Genomic DNA, 17,524 nt, shown 5'->3' on the forward strand with positions numbered 1-17,524 from the left:
TTCCGGTAAGTCTCGTTCAACTTCTGTATTGCCCAGCAAGGACAAATTAATTGCCGTTGAAAATCACTCACACGGACTTGAAACCAAACTCAAATGGAATGAGGGAACTCTGAGCGACATGAAGGCATGATTAAGAGTACAATGTGGCTTTCAGAGCTGTTGTTTATCTTGTTCATCTTAAGTTTAGTTAAATCCAGTTCTTAATTTGAGGTAACAAGGGATCTCTGTACCGTTTATGGCAAATTCGGCTAAAACAGTTTGAAAACATTCGGCGGTTTGAGCTCTATTGGCCGCGTATAAAATTACCTTTAAGTTAAAGTAAACCTGAAAATAGTAGTTTACTAAGATAGAAAAACAGCAAATACATGATCATAAACCATGAAAAAACAAGGATGGTAAAGGATGGAGAAGATTGACCCGGATTATAAACGACGAACTTGAAAATTTTAGGCTAAACTTTTCAAGATACGAAAACCGTGACGTAGTTAATTTGAATGGAACGTTTCTGTCAATGCATTCTAAAATGGCGCGATGACGTCACAGGAAAACCAAGAATAGGTGTATTACCTCTTGCAAGCTTCCTTTGTTTATTTTCCTATTTTAGATGATGTTATTCTAAAGTGATTTATTCTTTTGAATAACTGTTTTACGTATTGTGAAAATGGCCTTTTCGGGAAAGGTAACTTACATAAGTAACTAAATTGCGTATCTTTTTCGCAAGTAATTACATGTCACTTCTCTGCTGTAATTAGCCGTTGTTATGTCAAATGTTTAAACATTGCACTATGCGCCCTTTAATTCAAGCGGATTTTAAATTAGATTAGTAGACGTTTCTCATTATGAAATTGTAGAATAGTATTTAAAAAATATGTATAAAATAAAAGTTTGTTTAGCTGTTGATGTTAATTTGTAATTGCCCAGCAACCAAATTACCACTGAAAATCACTCACAGGAACTTAAAACAGAACTCAGACGGAATAAGGGATCTTTGATCGAACTGAAGGCATGATTACGAATACAATGTTGGTCTCAGAGCTGTTGTTGATCTTTGCTGCTTAACTTAAGATCAGGCCTAAGCAATTACAATAGTGATCACGTGACAAATGATGATCTTAGGCTATACAAACCAGGACTGAACAGTCGCACTGGTATTTCCGAATTATTCCTTTCATCCAAGTTGCGTTCACCTTAATTTAAATGTTTGAGGAATTTCTTCTTCTTTTGAAAATCACGAGTAGAAGATGCCATTTTACCCTGCCGTTATACCTGCATTGTTGCGGTTTTTTGCGAGAGGTTGGAGATGAATTTCGTTTGATTTGCCAGGAGTAGAGAAGTGGTATTGTACATCAGACAAAGACGCAGAAAATACTATTTTCGAAAACGGCGAGTTTAACTTCCTAAGACAAGGAACCTTTCTGATCATCACGTGAAAAGCAACCTGCTGTGGTGAACGCGTGTTTACCGGCATGACCAATCAAAACTACAAGGATGATTTTGTGAACAATCCCTCCTGTGTCATAGGTTTCGTCGTAGCTAAGCCAATAGAGTTATAGTGATGAAATATCCGGAGGTTATAATTATGGATTCGAATCCTACCGAGTCTAAAGAAACGCAGTTCCACCATTTCTTTTGTGGGATTGACGCTCAGAAGGAAATTATTTAGGTTGATTTTCAGCACTTCAAATTACTTTAGAGTAAGTTTTCTACTTTCCATTTACTGGGAAAGCCCTTCTTTAGCTAGTGGAGAGTGCAACTGAAACCGAAGAGTCTGAAGAAATCCAGTTTGAAACATGAAGTGATCCTGAAAGTGAACGTACGTGTTGCGGAATCAGTGATGACGAAATGAGATTGACAGTGATCTATTAACTCACCAGTAATATGGCCAGACACCGAAAGTGGATGAAGACCTGCACGGGTTATATCGGATTACTGCAAGCAAATGCTTCTTGACAATTCCTCTTTTCCAGGTCTTGGGCTTCGAAAATTGTTTTCAATAGGTAATTGATAAAAGAGAAATCCAAATCCTCTTACCCATTCCCCCACCCAGTAATTCGAACGCTCTCTAGTAAAGGGTTTTCGAGGGGTAGAAAATTCAGTCGATCATTTTAAATTCTTTTCAAGGGGATTACAAAATGAACAGTTTGAAATACATATATACATTTGTAAAATTAAAGATGTCTGTCACGGAACAAAAGCTAAGGATTTAAGAAGAACGAGATCAGCAAAAGACTTACTGAGAAACAAACTTCAGAACGCGACAAGACTAATCAGAATGGCTAATTTATTGCTATGCCAACGTTCCCTGTAGTGGTCTGAAATACTATAGTGTTTATTCATAATAAGATAAACAATCAAATATGCGGAAAAGGAAAAAAAAATGTCTAACTGGTCTCTCCCAGTTAAACAGCAATAAGCGACCTACACCGTTTACAATGCCAAACAAACCAATAGATAAGGAACACAAACAATTTTTAAGAACAAGAGAGCACAGAAAGATTCAAATGAAAACGGTTGCAGATCAACTGCCTATTTAAAGACGGAGCCTACTTTTGTTACTGCGCACACGTTCTGCGCATCACGCAAGGCACGGTTTAAGCGACACGCGCGCGCTGGGTTGACATGACGCAATCAACTACGCTAACAAGTACACGACTAAATTGAAAGCAAAATTTCGTACTGTGACCAAATCAAGTTTAATGAACCTGTACTTGAACCAAGAACACCAGAACAGTAGAATATCCCTAACCACTAACTGTTAACGTCTTCCAGCTGGAACACTAGCTGTTATCTGTCGAAACTTATACTAAAATCCAACTGTAAACATGTACCTACAGATGGCGTAGTGCGCGCGCAAAACAAGTGCGAGATACGCAAATGTTTTACTTACTGGGGAGGTGACAGGAAAAAATGTAACAGGCACCGTAAAGAGTTTAAAAAAGGATCAATAACTTTAAAAAACGCGTGGTTATCCGGCCTATATTTTATGTTATGAAATGGAAGTGGCAAGCCTATTCAGCAGGTGATTAGTTTCTGGTTGTGAGCAAAAGATATTTAGACTGTATTTTAGCTGAAACAGAGGAAGGCTGTCAGAGACGCTAAAAGTGCTATTGCAACGATTTTCTTATTAAAAACATACCAAAAATGGTTTTTATATTACCATTTACCGTGTAGTTTCCAGATCTTTATAAATGTGTTTGCTTCTCTGTATGTAAAGGCGAATTCTAAAGAAAGCTGTGAAGAAATATCCTCTCTTTCTATTTTCAGAAAAATGCTGATGTCAGCATTTTTGTTGAGATTCAAGGCTAATTATCTCGAAAAAATGCGTAGCTGCCCTCTTTTTTCTTTGTGGATTCCGATAGCCCTTGCAAAGATCTACTTTTTCCGCAAGGTCCTAACCTGGCGCAAAAATCTTTGTATTTAGTAGGCACCGTCGTTAATGGTGGAGAATTTCCTGTTTCGTATCCTGTGTTCAATGTGAATCTAAACAAGAAAGCATTAAAAACTATTTCATGGCTTAGTTTTTTGGGGGGCTTAGTTACTGGTAAGAGAATGTCCAATTTGCTGTAATACCGCCTCTACTCCATCGATAGCTTATCGCGCTGTAGCAAACAGCAGTATCGAGCTTACTGGTTAAGGAGGAGGCAGCGTGGCCGAGTGCTTAGAGTGCCGGATTTGAAATCCGTAGGTCCCGGGTTCAAATCCCGTTCTGACCGCTAGCTGATGTTGTTCTCGGTAGCCCCGAGTTCAAATCCTCGGCTACGCTTGTAAATAGCCAATTGGTCTGTCCCCGCCAGTTGGGATTCTTAACCTAGTTATGTTAATTTCAATATTTATTTATCATTGTTTGTTTACATTGGTCCTGAAAAGCCCCAATGGGCAGTGGTCAATTAACTAATGTATTTATTTATTTATTTATTTATTTACTGGTGGGCTCCAGGGTAAAGCATAATTAAAACCAGAAACCTTCCTATCCACCCTCGCGAAACAAAGTTAGAACAACAAATAAAGAAAAGAAACTACTAACTTGTAACATGACTTACATCTCCCGAAAACAAGACCAAAACTATTACCTTCCCACATTTCTTGTTTTACAGAGAGAAATGTACTATTGTCTAATGGCTATGTTTAATTCTTCAGTTTTTTTGGTTTTTTTTTTTTTTCATTTTCAGTTTTCATGTCGTTACTGTTTTGCTTTCTATTTGACGTAAGGAGTGGGTGACTGTTTACTGCTTATTATTTTATGATCCAAGTTTGCAAAAAAATTCAATCTGACAGTCCTGATTTAGACCTACTCGAGAGCCTTATTACATCTGATGAAACTAAACCTTCAGAAGGATTGGTATTTTTTTTTAAATTTAGGATGACGTCACATGCAAAACGGCAATTGAATAATTTACCATTTTTTTACAAATTCAATCGGTTTTTTCCATGATCTGCCTCCCCCATAGGCTTTCTTATTTGGAGCGATGGTTACCTGGTAGTTATTATATTTTTTACTATCGCGCGGGCGACTGGGTACGAAGCAGTTCCTGATCGTGTTTCTTCCTTCTTGCGTGACTTAAATTTCGCGTGACTTTTCATTTCCGTGACTTGTGATACGAAAGTCTTGAGCGTTCTCCTCCAGCCGCCATGTTGGACTGAAAATTTGAGAACTTTCAACTTTATGTGGAGATCAAAATAAATGGAGAGAGATACTTAAATTCGCTGTTTAAAATGTCTGCCTTCGAGTACAACGATTTACTCTTTGAAATAAGTCAGAGACTCGAAGAGCTGAACGTGCTCGATCGTTTACTGTTTATGTGCAGAGGGAAGTTGGTAGCGAAGACATCATTCAAGATGTGTTGTCGTTGTTTAAAGAACTGGAGGAACAGAGTAACCTTGGAGCTGATCGTATGGAGGTAATTAAAGGACTGTTGAAAAGTTTCAAGGAATGGTTTTTTTTTGGAAAAGTTGAAAAGTTCGAGAAGAAAAGGAAGAACTACAACGGCCTGCTGGAGCAGATTATTCGTACACTCGACGAGCTCCATGATGTGGAAAGACTCATCGCGATATGCAGAGGAAAGATTTCGGAAGAAAATGAAGGCCGAATTCACGATGTTCGCTCATTGTTTAAAGAGCTTGAGAACCAGAACAATTTGGACTATGACCGACTAGATGTCTTGAAAGGCATTTTGACTGAAACGGAGAAAAACGATCTCTTGAAGGAATTGAAGGAGTTCGAAGAAAGAAGAAAGCAGGAGGATGACTTTGAAAGGAGAAAAGGGATATGTTTTTCTGTCTCTTTAACCATGGAATCAGTCACAGTAGAAGACTATGTGAGCCAGTAAAAATTCGCTGTGTTTATATCCAGTACATACGTACGTAATTGGGTTTCGGTGCGCCAAACAAAGTATCGTCGACATTTAAAATACACTGAACGTTTCAAAGCAAAGTTTGCACCAGTTTGAGGCAGAAAGTAACATTTACAGTGTTGAACTGAAGCAGTTGAAATCATTTTAAAGATCAGATGCCATTTTCATTCCTACGTAAACATTAAGGCCGGAAAATTTACTTAAGAAAGGGAGATTCTGCAATTCACGAACAGTTTCTATGCTCCGCTGGTTTGCAATAAAAGCAAACTTAAATCGTATTTTCAGAATGCGGCCTCGCTTGCTGAATTGATCATTTTTAATCCTGATTAAAATCCACCTCTTGATCTGAAAATCATGTATCACTCCGCACGAATATTTCTAGTTAAATTTGGAAAATAAAAAGCAAGGTACTTTAATTTATGTGTTAATCGAGTGCAGTGCAAACAATAATAAAGGGTAATAGGAATTCATTAAACGAGTTCAGGATTTCAAATAGCTAATTTATACTCTTACCCTCTCCCTTTGTTCAGAGGACTTCAGAAATGACAAGAATAGCTTAAACCACAGTGTTGGTTGATAGGGATGAGGAGGTATTAAACAGTCTGTGTTCATCTGGCCACCCCCTGTGAAATTGTGCAATATGAATCAACGTTGATTGCAAAAATACCTTCACGGGAGCTCATTTTGGGTTTCTAATTCCCCCATCTTTTGTTTGTTTTATTGGTTTTATGAGGAAGCTTATTCGAGCTTTACAGCAGTACGGAACCATATTGCACTATCTCCAAAGCATTCTGATTTGCGAGAATCTTGCATCTTGTAACACGGCAAGTTTAACTAAAGTGCGTTTGTGTGTATGACGTTCTGTGTTTTGTTTCAGCACAAGCAGTTGCTGTTGCTTCATCCATTGGGAATACGTTGATAGGTGGTAAGCTGTGAAAGTTGTTCTCTGTCGCTTGTGAAATGGCTGTTTGGCTTTTAGGTTAGCTGTTACTGCAGCTTATTGTAATATTTTATAGGCTGCTTTCTCTGAACTGCATTGGTCAGGGATCTATTTATTTCGAGCAAAAGTCGGGTCAAAAAGTAACTAATGTGTTCAACTATACTTACATAAGAATACTTCTCGAAAGCAGACGCAGTTGTGGTCTCTCCAACATAAACGGTAAATTGTTAACCCTGTAAAAAGTAAGTCAACATTACAACTAGACAAGAACCCCATCAGGCCTAGGTGCCCACCCCACCCCCTCCCCTCCCTTCCTATTATTATTTTTGGGGGATTCTACCCGTGCTACCTAGGCAAATATTGTCTGACACTCTATATAACTCCATATTGCTTTTGTTCTTTGCATTTCTTTAGTGCTAAACATCAAGACAGTATTCAAAGTGGTTGCAGGTGGTATAACAGTAGTCTCTACCATGGAAGTCTTGAGTCGTTGGTCCACGTTTGACCAGCTGGTCACCGCCGTTAATACCTGCGTTCTTCCTGCTGGCACCAGTCTGGTGAATCTAACTGACGGCTGTGTGTGTCTCACAGTTCAGGCTGAAACTCTATCAGCTCTTACTACCTTATGGAATTTATACCAAGATGGGACGCTGGAGAGGCGGCTGTACAACTTCTTTGTGACTGACGAAGTAAAAGAACGAGCAGGTGGAGAGACAGTTGAAGTGAAAGTGAGCATCGAGGAAGAAGAATACGACAAAGCTCGTTTAGAGTTGATCAATGAAGTTCAAGGTAAGTCAATTTTGTAATCGCGAATTAAATCAGCAAAAACATTTTCAAACGTTTCATTTGGTTGGCCTAAAACATCTGTTGACATGTCAGCGAGTTTGATCGACAGGTATATATCCAACGATTCTTCAAAAATGAACCCAACAATCCGGGCAAGTCTTGAACAAAAACTTAAGGATTCATAAAAGAAGATATGATAAACTCGATAGCCTGAGCTACATGTAATACAACTTTAAAAGATACATGTAACAGGATTGAAGCCAAAACAGGAAAGGACAAGATTTCAGAGAGAGGACGAGTTCGGAGCATTTTCTACATCTGTTCGAAACGAAAAGGTCTAAGAAGTATCGAGGAACCTGTTTTCTTGGCAAGCTTGACATAATTATATTTGTAACTGCTTTACTTTTTTTATTGCTATTTTAGAAGCTGCTAGCATTGGTGACGGAGAAAGGATTCGAAGAAACTCTGATTCAGATGTGTATTCCAGAACAAAAGAAGAAGTGCCTCTGTTAAAGCTAAAACACGCTGAGACCAAATTAAAACTTCTCAAAGAGAGAATTGCAGTTATAGAGAAAGAAATCAAGCAATTTTCGTCAGAGATTCTAGAGGCACGTGGTCCGGAAGAAAGATTTGCCTTTTATAAACAGCTCGAGATATCTGAAGGTGAGGAATTGATATTCTAAAGTATATAAAGGAAAACTGTGATGCTTAATCGATTTAATCCCCAAGAAAAAAAATTAAAAGTCTTTTTCCCAATATGGATGGCCGTTTTAGTAACTATTTGACTTGCGGATTTTCCTAAGGAACTCAAGCAATCAGAAACGAAGGCTAACTAAAGTATTTTCATGTAGTAAAATAGTGGAGAATTTCATCAAAACAGAATGTGATCTTGCGTAAGCTATTTTAATAGGAAAGGAATGAAAATCATGAAACAAACTACAGTGTACACACTAGAACCAGGAGAACGTCAGGAACGTATTTATTTCTGCATTTATTTAGGATTGCCTAACGGGGGCTCTTCTTATAAGCAGGAGAATTCGCGTTTTTTACTCTAAAACGTCTCTAGTCCTTTGTTTTTTCTAAGAGTTAATCATTTGATAATCATAAAAAAAGTACAGAATTTTGGACTCTTCTTTGTATCGCGATACATTACAGCAGAAGCCCATCACCATAGTGATGGGCTCCTGAATATAGTCAACCGTCTTTCAGATAAATTTATGCTTAACATGGCCGTACTCCTTTTCGAAAGAACTGAACCATTTCGTTTGCGAACTGACAGCGCGGAAATTTAGGAGAGAACTTGGATGCGCATTAATTTCTTCTCGAGACTTGCTCACAATGCTAAAGTTTTCAGCAGGCGCGGGGCGGGGTAATACTGTTAAAGCTAAAACACGCTGACACCGAACTGAAATTTTACAAAGAGAGAATTGCTGTCATAGTGAGAGAAATTGCTGAGGAATTGTTTCCAGAGATTCTAGAGGCATGTGATCCGGAGGAGAAAGCTACCTTTTTGAAACAAAACGAAATATGGAAAGGTGAGGAACTGATATTATAAATTAAAGTTTTCAACAATGATGAGCTGGCTACATGATCCAAGTTTGAATTTCATACCGGTACGTGTTCGTCCCATCTCCCTACTGATGCGAGTTCGTCACTCTGCCAGGTCGAGAGTTATCCTGAGAAATATCCCGCCGCTATTTTGACAAATTAGCATACTCTATTGCTAGAGGTCTACGCGGCCTACGCGGCCTAAGCGGCCTAACCAGCCCAAGCGAAAATAAAGTTCTGTGTGTGTGTTAAATCATGTAAACGAAGAACAGCCGCTCATTTCGTTATGTGTCCTGGTTTATCACCTGGTAGACTGAGACAGGTGATACCACATGCGTAGTGTTCGTCATTCAAGCAACGATGACGTCGCGTTAGCAACGTTGAACGTGGAATGGAGACAAATTGTCCCTTCGTGTAACCGCGGCTTGAAATCATATTGTCCTACCGGTATCGAACTCGCACCGGTACGAGTTTTCACCTGTAAACGCGACAGTGTGTTTTATTATGATATCCATAATTGAAAAGGAATTGTAATCAGGAGCAGTATTTATCGCGTCTGACGAACATACGGAGGCTGAATTTTACAACCCTCATTAATTGAACTTGCCAAGTAAACTCGCGTAATTACGAGAGTTAAAAGATACTCAGGATGCCAATTATCATGCATTAGTGACTGGAAACGAGTGTGGACGTAACACGCTGATGACGAAAGGCTGTGTGATGTCATCACGTCAAATGACGTAGAATGTTGGCTGAGCATAACGCGGAAGAAGTCATTTCCGAGTTGTCCTTTGCCTCGGCGTCAAAACGAGTCTTCGAGCGAAGCCATTGTTATGAAAATGCGTTTGATCTATAACTTCATTTTCATGAAAATCAAACTCATTTTCATAAGAAAAATTTGCACGAGGACTCGTTTTGAAACAGAGGCGAAAGGCAACCCGGAAATGGACTATTCGCTACCTGAAAAAATAAAAGGGGAGGCGGGGTTTGAGGTGGACGCGCAATGTCGAGTTGTATGAGCACGGTGTGCATTATCTTGTCGAGATTAAATGAAATTTAAAAAATATAAAATTCCGTCATCCCTTTGTAGTACATACGGGTACGGTAGACATGTTATAGTTTTGTTTGTTGTTGTTGTTTTTCTTTTTGTGGAAATGTTTATAAAGAAAGAGGAAGGATAGGAAAGATAAGTGGATCTGAATAAGTCGAATTACTTGCGTGGGTGGCAGATCCTCGATGTTATTCCCTCTATTTTATCCTTCCCTAGCTGTCGATCCAGTCAATAAAATACTTATCCGTGGAGTAAAAACAAAGGGGACTTTTGTCTGATTGGCTGATTTGTTACCCTGGTACTCAGACTCCTACTGAGCGCGCGTTGCCGAAATCTTAAAACCAAAGATGGCGTCCGAAAGGGCAATGTAATTTCACGTTTACTTTGCTTCATCGCTTGTTGTAGGGTTTTAGGTAAATGTGCAGTTTTTTTTACTTTGTCATGGATGGCAGGAAAATGTAGGGCGGGAAAGCTCAAACTTTTCACAGGTTACCGTTTTCGCTTTTACTAACGAGCAACTGTTTCCCTCGTGGCTTCTTGTAGCCAGTTGTAGGGAGGAAAAATGTTCCGCAACAAATACAAAAAATGTGTTCTAACAGCGCGTATGTAAAGCTTAGAGAAAGGGTAGTGTGTAGAAAGTGCTGCTGTAAGTTAATTAATAAGAGTGCAAGGGTGGTATAGTAACAAAGGAGTTTGTTATATCTTCTTAATTGATTCAATACATGTATCGATCTGTAATAGACCAATTTCGATATATTAAAATTCCGCCTAAAACAAGTTGGCAGACATTTTCTACATCAATTTGGCAATTGACAAATATCATGTATGTACGTACAATATAGTTTTCCAGTAGGGGGCGGGAAGAGGGGAATCTATGTTCCTCTGATTCCCCCAAAATGTCGCTTTCTTCTCCTTTGCTTTTAACTGATAAATTTCTTTGTTTCCTAATATTCAACGTCGACGTCAAAGAACAGGAAAACGATAATTTTCATAATGAGACTCCTGGTCTCCCTGCCGCGCTGGTTACCTGGCAGGATTAACGTAATCCATGCAATCTCTTACCTTTATTATGTTTTTTTTTTTTTTTAAGAAACTTCAAGCATTGGTGAGGGAGAAAGGCTTCGAAGAAACTCTGATTCAGCTGTATTTTTTCGACCTAAGGAAGAAACACCAGTGTTGAAGATAATGAACGAGAGAATAGCAGTTCTAGAGAGAAAAATCGAGCAATTGCCCCCTGAGATTCTACAAGCTTGCAGTCCTGAAGAAAAAGCTACTAAATTTTCGAGACAACAGGAAAGTTGGAAAGGTAATAATTAATATTTTACAGAACGCGGCGCTAAACGTTGCTGTCAACCCCGACGGAGTGTTTTATTACGATACAAGAATGAAAGAAAAACATTAGGCGTAACTTGTGTTTTTATGACATTCAAAAGGTCTCGTAGAATTAAACACCCAACACTAGTCGTACACTAAAAAGTAAACAACGTTCCTGGAAATATGCATGCTCCAGAACTCTTTCTTGCAACCCTGTGGGCAGGCTTACGTTTGAGTCAAACGGGAGAGGGACAAAGTCTTGGGGATGGACCAGCGAACGCGTGGCGCCGAAGTCGCTTAGACACTTGCGTGTGTGTTCAAAGGCAAACCTGCTCGTTGGGTGCCCCAGAGTTTTCGACAGCTGGTCGAGATTTGTACAGGGATTCAGTGAGCTAAACTGGTCCCCAGTCCGCATAAAATCCCAAATTGACGCTGCGTAAAGATGCAAATGATTTCACCTGTGACGTGAATTTTATGGTTATATAAGTTTGGTCCTGCCATTATCTTTTAAAGGCTCAATTAAATCTTCAGTTGCCGTCATAAGTTCAGTTGCAACACAATCAGATCCTATAAACACGTTGTAGTTACATTTGTTATATATTTTCTGTTGTTATATTTTTAACCAAAGAAGGCCGGGAGAAATGTTTGGATAGTAGCCTGTACAGTGGGCGCTCTCTTATTCCTCTTACTTTCGTCCGTATCCACCCAAAAAAATAAATCACGTATGATGCTCCCATGGAAGAATTTTGATATGGAATAATTATTATTTATAGTTGCAACACAATCAGATCCTATAAACACGTTGTAGTTACATCTGTTATATATTTTCTGTTGTTATATTTTTAACCAAAGAAGGCCGGGAGAAATGTTTGGATAGTAGCCTGTACAGTGGGCGCTCTCTTATTCCTCTTACTTTCGTCCGTATCCACCCAAAAAAATAAATCACGTATGATGCTCCCATAGAAGAATTTTGATATGGAATAATTATTATTTCACAAAGCACTCGAAGCTGGAGAGACAGATGAAGGAACTGAGGAGCTGGAAATATCTCAACGGCATAAGGTTAAATCAATGGATCCAGGAAAGCTTGCTTTTGTTCAGCAGTATTTAGAAGATGTCCAAGACAGTCGTAGCATGACGACAGAAGTAAGTGACAGTGGTTTGGCTACACACACTACAGCATCTGAACTTGGAACCGAAGAAGTAAACGGTAAACTTGTAATGTTATTTTGTTGTTCACTTACTCAAGTTAAGCTCATATTTTAAAGTGAAATTTTTCCAATTGTCCCGTTAGTGTTAGAACCATGAATTGAGTAAACATTGTAATTATGGAAAACTTTGCACCGTAATAACGCTGGTTTTCACTAGCGACGGAGTCGTAGTCGGAGTCGTAATCAGAAGCGTAGAGTGATACGATCTAGTGAAAATCAAACTGACGGAGTCGGGAGCAGAAGACCGCATCCGCTTACGACTCCGTCGCTTACGATCCAGTGAAAACTAGATTGTCGGAGTCGGAAGCAGAAGCGGAAGAATAAACTCATCACAATGTTCGTTTCCGGGCCTTGTGATTGGTTGGTTCTTCCGTTTCTGCTTCCGACTCCGACGATGAAGTTTTCACTGGATCATAAACGACGGAGTCGTAAACGGAATCGGAAGAAATGGAAACGTTGAGATTCTTCCGACTCCGATTCCGTCGAGCTTATTATTCCGCTTACGACTCTGATTTTCGATTTTCACTAGGTTATGAGCGCTCTTATGACTCCGACTACGGCTTGGACTCCGACTCCCTCGCTACTGAAAACCAGCCTTTTAAAGAAACATAAATTATACTTTAATATGTTAATTATTTTCTTTGCAGAGAGTAGTAAACTTTGCTTGAAAGATCTGAGCGATGATATCACCGTAGAATTGAGTCTAAGGCTACAGGCTGATGAGGCTGCTTTGGAAAAATTCTATCAATTTTTTGGGCTCAAAATGGGAGGCCGGTATCCGTTAGAAGGCAGATTCGCATTGGAAGAAATTAAAAAAATGTTTCCCGACACTACTGTCAGCGTGTTGAAAGAGTGTTTTGAGGTCCTGCGGTTGTACGATCTCGTTGAGATTCTGGAAAAGGTGAAACCACGTTCCCTTCGCCCTGCTGTTTCCCTAGAACAAATAGAAAAATTACGGAGAGCAGATGATCGGCCCACAAAGTATCACAGTGATGTGGCAGTCTTGGTTGTCGATCTCACTGTCAGCCACATAGAGGGCATTGTTGTCAGGGAAAACGCAGAAAAGATTGAAACATTTCTTAAAGATCTGAATTCGCGGAACGAAGTGACGATAATATCATTCGATAGTTCACAAGAGACCCGTGAGGTTCTGAGGAAGCTAAAAGAGAGGCACCATCAAATAGGATTCTACCGTTCCATAGTGAAAGACCTCAATAGTGTACTTCAACGAGAGGCGCGTTTACAGAAGGAATTGGAGAAAGTAATGCATATGGAGCAAGGGCCTAAAAAAAGACGGAGACTGGAACTGGAACTGAGTGGGGTTAAACAGGAAGAGCTGTTGCTTAGAGGCGAACTGTCAAACCTTGCAAAAGCGGAAAGGGATATCGAAAAGCTGCAAGAACTAGAGAAGGAGAGTGCGAAACGTGTATTAACGGCCATGGACAAATGGATTCACAATCAAGGTTAGTTGACCTCATATACATACATACATGTCTATTCAAATTAATCCGAAAAGGGAGTTTTAATATAACTCTCCTAAAAAAGAATAAAAATTACAATTAAAATTACATTAAAAGTTATTGAACTAGGAAAAAAAATCTATTTGGTAAGTTACAATTTTAAAAATGATCCGAGTCTTAATTTAAAGAGTTCGAGGCTTCCCGCTTCAACAATGTTCTTAGGTAGACTGTTCCAATCACCAGTTACTCTAATGAAAAACGAATCTTTAAAACAGTTGATTCTAGTTGATTTTAAGGAAAGTTCATATGAGTTTCACGAGCATGTTTAACGTACGCAGCGAATAAAGATGATTTCCAAGTATTACAAAGCCACTAATTCAAACTGAGTAAAACTTGATATCCGAGTCAATGCCTCGATGCAAATCAAGTTATGCTATCTAGCTACAATCTGTTTCATTATGGGTTCAATTTCATTTAAGGTTTGTTATCATTTCTTCTATATTGAACCATTTTTTGTAATCAGTTAGCCATAGTCAGTAGTGATGTATCTATTACTTCCTTATGTTCTTGGTGTTTTTGCTTCACTTGGATGACCTTTGATTTTTTTTTTTTTCCATAGAGAAATTCACCTGTGTTGTGGTATTTATAATCGGTGAAGACGTGTTGTTCACTGGAACTAATTTGGAGGAATGTGTTTTTGAGAAGTTGGCATTAATTCCAGATCATGCCAAACTCGTGGTTAGCCCTCTCGCCGGGTGGAAAAGCATTGCTAAAGTTCCCGAAACTCTTCATGTCACAGTGTATCGTGATCCCGAAGACGTCTCAGTCCTCACTCGGATGATTGAGATTTTCAACAAGCGTTGGCAAACATTGGATCTTATTTCCATGATGCAAGAATTAAAAAGAGCTACCAATAGAGAGTTTCCGAGTAGGCATTATAGGGTTCCTTGCATGTCTATCAAGGGGAGTTTGTCTAGTCTTCCGACATTTCAGAAAAAGCAAGAGGAACATTCCTCTTAAATGACATGTACTGTGTGTTTAAACGCTTAGTTACTACTGATTCTAAGCTAGCAAGTTCTATAATTGTTTAGAGTTTAGGTGGTTGATAATGTAACTTACTAGACGCGCCCAGCACTCTCTTTCTTATTTTTCGTCCGTAATTTAAGGAAACCCAACAAGTTTCCACAGTACAGGCTTGCAAAACCTTATTTTGAAAGGCTGTACGAAGAAAGAGCTCCCAGTGAGCTTTCACTTTACAAAGTTAGTCGTCTAATTTTCAGTAATCTAGATAAAGCGGAATTCAGAACGGTTTTCAATTGAGTCTTTCTAATTCAGAATTGCTTTTATTAACTCTTTTTGCCCCACTTCGCCCTGTGTTTGGCTTAAGAAATGTGCTTAACAACCAGTCATGCGTAAAGTCACATTCGATTTTCCGCGCTTCCATTGGCGTTTCTTGTATTTTCTTCTTGCCATCAGTGGTGTGTTCACTGCATTGTTTGTGTTTATTATCGTTGTTTGACACTCAATTGAAGACCGCTCTTAGTATACTAGTGTAGTTGTCATGAGCGGAGTAAATATTTTGTTCTCACTGTCATGTTGTTAGACTCAGTCAAACAAGCTGAATTCTGGGATGTGTACTTTTGCCATCGTAACACGTGCAAATAGAGTTGAAGCTATCCTTTGTTAGAGTCTAAATATAAAGTAGGTTTCGGTCGATAGAAGGTGAACCTCTCTAAGTTAAAATGAGGAACTGAGGAACAGTGGGAATTTTTATGCTCCTCTTAACTAGGTCATTTCGGCCTTTTCTACGGGTTTGTCACGTGACCAGCTGACTAGACCTCTTATCACGGTAACGTCAGATTTCAGTGCCTCGCTCTTTGGTTTTCTCAGATTCTTTGGCCCTGGCAAATGCTTAAGGTAGAAGCCAACAATGCCATTGATATGCTCTGTATTAGCTTGTATTATCATTTTTAGTCTGCTATTTCTTACCCGTCTTAAGTTTAGTTAAATCCAGTTCTTAATGCGAGGGAACGAGGGATCTCTCTACTGTTGATGGCAATGTCGGCTAAAACATTTTGAAAACATTTGGTATTTTGAGCTATATTGGCCGCGTACAATATTACTGTTAAGTTAAAAGAAACCTGAAAATAGTAGTTTACTAAGATAGAAAAAAACACCAAATAGATGATAATAAACCATAAAGGAACAAGGATGGTAAAGGATGGAGAGGATTGACCCGGATTATAAACGACGAACTTGAAAAAATGAGGCTAAACTTTTCAAGATGCGCAAACCGTGACGTAGCTCCTTTAAATAGAACGTTTTTGTCATTGTATTCTAAAATGACGGCGATGACGTCACAGGAAAACTAGGAATAGGTGTATTACCTCTTGCAAACATCCTTTGTATATTTTACCATTTTAGATGATGTTATTCTAAAGTGCTTTATTCTTTTGAATAACTGTTATACGTATTGTGAAAAGGGCCTTTTCGAGAAAGGTAACTTACACAAGTAACTAAATTGCTTAACTTTTTCGCAAGTAATTATATATAACTTCTCTGGTATGATAAGTCGTTGTTATGTCATATGTTTAAACATTGCACCATGCGCAGTTTAATTCGAGCGGATTTTAGATTAGTGGACGTTTCTCATTATGAAAATTGTAGAATAGTTTTAAAAAAATATGTATTAAAAAAAGTTTGTTTAACTGTTGATGTTAATTTGTAATTGCCCAGCAACCAAATTACCACTGAAAATCACTCACAGGAACTTAAAACAGAACTCAGATGGAATAAGGGAACTTTGATCGAAATGAAGGCATGATTACGAGTACAATGTCGCTCTCAGAGCTGTTGTTCATCTTTGCTGCTTAACTTAAGATCACTGACCCTTATTTAATGGACCATTTTCGAGTTGCCTTTTGCCTCTGTGTCAAAACGAGTCTTCGTGCAAAACCATTCATTATGAAATGTGTTTCCCGTAACTCAGCAGTTTCATCTGAAAGGTTTTGCAAGAGGACTCGTTTTGAAACAGAGGCATAAGGTAACTCGGTAATGGCCTATCAAGCACAATTGAACTCTTGAAGTTCGATTATGTTCGATTGACTAAGCCGGGCTTTCAAAACCGGTTTCAACGGCTTTCCAAGTCATGTGTTAGCAAGAAATGAGATTTCGAAACAATTTTGTAGTACAGTATTACATATCTTAATTAAAATAAATATCTTAATTGACCACTCCCCCAATGGGGCTTTTCAGGGCCAATGAAATTAAATGATGAAACAAATGATGTAAATGATCTTCAACATCTTAGCAACTTAAATTGTTATCACAATAATCAGCTATATTTCTGCACTCTTTATTTTCAAGCCAAATCAAACCCTGTTGGGTTCCATTGAGTTCGCTAATAGAGCTCGCCAGAAAGTTGAAGTGCGATTGATTTTCTGTTTGGTTTAGTTCGCATGATATTTCTGGTGACGTGGCAATCCCTATCACGATCATTGTATCGCTGTGCGTTATGAAACGTGAATAATCTTCATCAATGGTCCCTTTAATTCCATACAAGATTTCATTCTGAAACTTGGCCACATCACTAATATCGTACATCGATTATTTTTCGACAAAGTAACGAAAATTTCAAACGACTTGGAAATTCGACCTCAACCAAGGGAAAACATCTGTTCACAAGAGCTCACAGAACTTTTTACAAGACAATGAACATCATCCTACGTTAAATCATAGCTACTAACTATGGTTAAATGCTGTAACTTTTAAATGCTGTAACTTTTTCTCGGGTACCCTAGCCTAGGCAAGCCTCCTGGAGTGAAACAAGTTTGCAAATCTCGATGGCTAAGGAAACAGAACTT

At 38.7% G+C, this 17,524-nt stretch overlaps 1 protein-coding gene and 1 pseudogene across 2 annotated transcripts in view; both read left to right on the forward strand.

Moving 5' to 3' along the window:
* Positions 1–14,681, forward strand: part of LOC145478790 (uncharacterized) — a 42,424-nt pseudogene extending 27,743 nt beyond the window's left edge. The window contains exons 2-10 of the transcript XR_014048330.1: positions 722–5,268; positions 6,235–6,276; positions 6,706–7,080; positions 7,501–7,740; positions 10,767–10,982; positions 11,504–11,533; positions 12,012–12,200; positions 12,849–13,664; positions 14,281–14,681. The product of XR_014048330.1 is annotated as an uncharacterized LOC145478790 (transcript). The remainder of the gene's footprint in view (positions 1–721; positions 5,269–6,234; positions 6,277–6,705; positions 7,081–7,500; positions 7,741–10,766; positions 10,983–11,503; positions 11,534–12,011; positions 12,201–12,848; positions 13,665–14,280) is intronic.
* LOC145478788 (uncharacterized) overlaps positions 1–17,524 on the forward strand; it is a 71,074-nt gene that overhangs the window by 39,941 nt on the left and 13,609 nt on the right. The window lies entirely within an intron of this gene.

Source organism: Orbicella franksi, chromosome 2, assembly GCF_964199315.1.
Source record: "Orbicella franksi chromosome 2, jaOrbFran1.1, whole genome shotgun sequence".
NCBI lineage: Eukaryota > Metazoa > Cnidaria > Anthozoa > Scleractinia > Merulinidae > Orbicella > Orbicella franksi.